Below are 4,204 nucleotides of genomic sequence, written 5' to 3'. Positions count from 1 at the left end.
GGTACCTCCGCAGTCCACAGTTTGGACTGTACGTTTCGTGTTAGTGAGCATAGATTTGCAATTGAGCTATGAACTATGTCAATTTGAGTAATTAAGAAATGATTACAACAAATCAAACAATGCTCGTCCATAGAGAAAAGCAAAAACAAAATAAAAACAATCAGCTATATAAGGCGTTTACAGAGGTTTATGCAAACAAGGGGTCGCAGCTGTCATGTGATTCTGGAAGCTACAATGTAAAACACGATACTGTAGATGCCATTTCTTAGATTTTTTTTCACTCCTTTGATTGGTTGAATTTTACCATGGCAAAACGCAAAACAGAAAACGTGTGAGGAAAAGCACAAATACGGCGATAGTTTGCTGGCGGATTATAAATCATATCGGTTTCGATTTCAATTTCCAGCAAGTGTCGAAGCGTGCGCACTATTCCATATATGCTGCACCATAACTGTTATATTAACAACAAGAGGCAAAGGCTTCAAGACTCACTTGTGCTTCACGCTTTATCCAGGAATCACGAGGAGGGAAAAAAGATTTTAAAAATCATTGAAAAGTACTCTTTTATGATTTATAAAACAGGCTTGGGGGAGGGGGGGATTTTTGACTCACTTGTGTAAACAAAGTGAGCCTGTCTTTTAACCCGGTGTTCGGTTGTCTGTGTGTGTGTGTCTGTGTGTCCGTGGTAAACTTTAACATTGCCATTTTCTCTGCAAATACTTTGTCAGTTGACAACAAATTTGGCAAAAAAATAGGAAAAATTCAGTTCTTTCCAGTCATCTTGTTTAAAACAATATTGCACCTGTGGGATAGGCACACAAAAAAATGTTTGAAAAGAAGCCAAATTATATCCAAACTGAATTTACTGGGGGGAGGGGGGTTGTTTTGTTTTTTCTCTCTCTAAATTTGGTACTTTGATCTGATATTCTGACACAGCATCAAGAGCAGTCATTTTTGTCGTTTTTTGTTCAAACAGGAACTTCTTTTGCTAGGCATGGAAGTTATATTCTGGTGCATGTCTTTGGTGCAGATAGTAAAAAAGGGAAATTAATCTGTAATTAATTCTAGGGGTAGTTCATTTGCTTTAAACTTATCTTTCTCATCTTAAACATTACATTTTGAAATCATATTCAATACATAAAAAGCTTGTGTGTTTTACTCTCAGTGTACAAGGCTCACTATATTCATTCGCCCAAGTGGTCTTTTTCGGAAAATACTAAAATCAATACTACGAGTGGACTTTATAGATCTATTGGCTGAGCCCTGAAGGTCATGGGCAAAACTCTATTGCGTACACATATTTATACATATTCAAAGCGCATGCTCATATTCCTCGCGAACGCGAAGGACGCCATTTTGTTTCAAGTTGTTGACCTGCCCGTTCACAATCCTATATTCAATCGACAATACACGATGATGGAAAGTTGGAGAAGGAGACCGTTAAATATTTATTCAGAGAAAGATTTGTTACTGGATAATGCCTCAAACTGCCTTAAAAATATCACCAAAATCAGTCGGAATTTACAGTTTAAAATAATAAACCATGAGAGTTAATACCCTTGATGAAACGTAAAAATTTCCAGTCTTGACTTTTCTCAAAATTAAGTCCTTTTCACTTCATACGACGTTTATAAGTACTTGTACTTGGCTCTACATGTTATTAGTTTAATAAAATACTCAATTTTCATATTAACTTTAAAACTATAAAACTAAAATGAACATAAAGAGAAACTGAATCAACCGTATTGTACATTCCCGGCGGGTCTAACTGAACTTGTACATCTATCTAGATCCAGAGAAAACGGCTAAATGTTGCAGTGTGATTGCGGCGATAGCCACGTCTCCTTTACCGCGGACTTGAAGAGAATTTTTAATTGCCCTTAAAGATTTTTTGAATGCCCAAGATACACCAGAATAATATGGTTTAAACAGCGTTCTCACTGCGAATACCGCAGTCGATTTATCGCCCTTTAAAAAAGCATGTTTAAATGTTTGATTTGTTTAAATGTTTAATTTTTGAACGTCAGTTAAGGAGCCACGATAGTGTATTGGGTAAGACAGTTTCTTCTCACCCGAACACGCGGGGTTCGTTCGAATCTGCCTTCAGGACTTTTTTTTCTTTTTTCTTTTTTCTTTTTTTTAACCCGAAGCTTTATAATAACAAATACAGAACACATTTTAACGATTAGATTTTTTTTTAAGTGTATTACAAGTGAGTCTTGAAGGCCTTGCCTCTCTTGTTTTTTAATGGAACAGATGCCTGACATACGCATACTGAGAGCCGACTCGAGGTTTGTGTAAAAATAGGTTCTCGGTTGATTCGATACTAATGAAGTGGAAGCATGTTTGCAAAGGTCTGGAATAAGAGCGAAGGTAAATATTCATCACATAGGAATTCCCAGAAAAGATATTGTCGAAATCCCAAATGATCTGGAATAGTGCTTAATCGAAGGAAAGTTCCACAGCAGTGAAACATTTTGGTGCATACTACCAAGTAACTTAGTCTGAGCGGGTGCAAGAAGTTGCTACAGTGTGGATAAATGCGATTGGACCCATTTCACTACGTTCTGTGCACTCTTCAAATATTGCTGACTTCTAATGGCAGCACTTACCTTCAAGTGCCATAACCCCGTCCAATCAAATATCTCCCCAGTGTTGCGCGGAACTTCAGTGCCTATTTTCCGGTCACGTTAAACATCTCCCTATTATTGCGCAGTGCTTCAAGTGCTTATTTTCCAGTCACGTCGAATATTTCTCTACTATTGCGCGGAACTGTAAGTGCCTATTTCACTGTCGCGTCAAATTTCTTCCTACTATTGCACGGAACTGTAAGTGCCTATTTCACTGTCACGTCAAATTTCTTCCTTACTATTGCACGGAACTGTAAGTGCCTATTTCACTGTCACGTCAAATTTCTTCCTACTATTGCACGGAACTGTAAGTGCCTATTTCACTGTCACGTCAAATTTCTTCCTACTGTTGCACGCAACTTCATGTGCCGACCCCTGTCACGTCGAAAATCTATCATTGAACGGAACTTTGATTGCTTTCTGTCTTGTTCTGATATTTGTATCTTACAGGTCGTTTCTGAAGTAGATTTGCATTGGTTTCCTATATCTCTTTGAATGAATATCATAAAGCTGTTATTGAATTTAGAATATTACATAATGTACTTTGTTGGCCTCTTATCTACCTCTATCAAGAGTGCTTTGTCCTGTGCTTTTTATTCTTCTTTCTCTTCTTCGTCATTTTTTTCTTTGATTGATCCTTCCCCTTTTTCCCTGAAAATGATGCTCTGTTGCTGATTATTTTACATGTATGAGCTCTGTCATTAAATGAAACTAATTGTGGTTAATTGTCTTCATTTCTTTTCTTCTTTTTCTAGTTATGCATAGCTGTATGTGTATTCAACTTTCTTGTGTTTTTTTCAGGATTTGGAAAGGAACAAACACATTCAGATGCGAAGTCATTTAGCACTCATATAAATTGGAAGCTTTATTTCGACATTCACTTTTTGTATATTTAAAGGATTGTATTGTTTCCAGAAAAAAAAAATCAGCTCCTTTTTTCGTAATGTTTTAATGATTGTGTTATTACAGAAAACAGCGTTTAAACACACCGTACATCATGTAGTTCTTTTGGCTGATTTGTTTTCTGATTTTGTTTTGATTGTGTGTGCGTGTATGTAAACTTGTAAGTATAATGAAACCTTTTCTGCACATGCAAGATGTTCTGAAAACTTCAGAGAAGAATCGCGCTGTTTGTACAATGAGAGGTGTATGCATTGCATTGTCCTTTTTTCCATTTAGGCCCTTTCTTTATCTAAAATTACACAGACGCCGGAAGGTTTTCTTGGTATGGCTTATACCTCCTAACTATTATTTCCATCACCAAAGTATAATATAATCATTATTGCTGATGATATCAGATTGGCTTCCTGCTAATAAAATCGAGAAAACAAATGATGATTGCTTGTGTCAAGTGCCAGTTCAACTCAGCACAACCGGTCTGTCTGTTCAAAGCCCCACACGACTTCTTCTCCTATCAATCTCTATTACGCGTGAGTGAGTGTGTGTGTGTGTGTGTGTGTGTGTGTGCGCGCGCGCTTGGCCCACGGAAAGCAAACTCATGGCAACCTTGCTGTTGTCCTTGAAAGGTACACCAATATATAAGATACACATTCACTCAAGACCTGCCTTACGCG

The 4,204-nt window shown here is 37.3% G+C and overlaps 1 protein-coding gene across 1 annotated transcript in view; it reads left to right on the top strand.

The window, feature by feature from the left end:
• LOC143289086 (uncharacterized) overlaps window positions 1–3,962 on the top strand; it is a 15,602-nt gene extending 11,640 nt beyond the window's left edge. The window contains exon 11 of the mRNA XM_076597926.1: window positions 1–3,962. This exon is cut by the window's left edge and continues 797 nt beyond it. The gene's annotated coding sequence lies outside the window, so the exon portion shown is untranslated.
• Window positions 3,963–4,204: the final 242 nt, after the last annotated feature.

Source organism: Babylonia areolata, chromosome 13, assembly GCF_041734735.1.
Source record: "Babylonia areolata isolate BAREFJ2019XMU chromosome 13, ASM4173473v1, whole genome shotgun sequence".
NCBI classification, from domain to species: Eukaryota; Metazoa; Mollusca; class Gastropoda; order Neogastropoda; family Buccinidae; genus Babylonia; species Babylonia areolata.
Note: the sequence above shows the minus strand (reverse complement) of the source record. Positions and strands in the feature narration are given on the sequence as shown.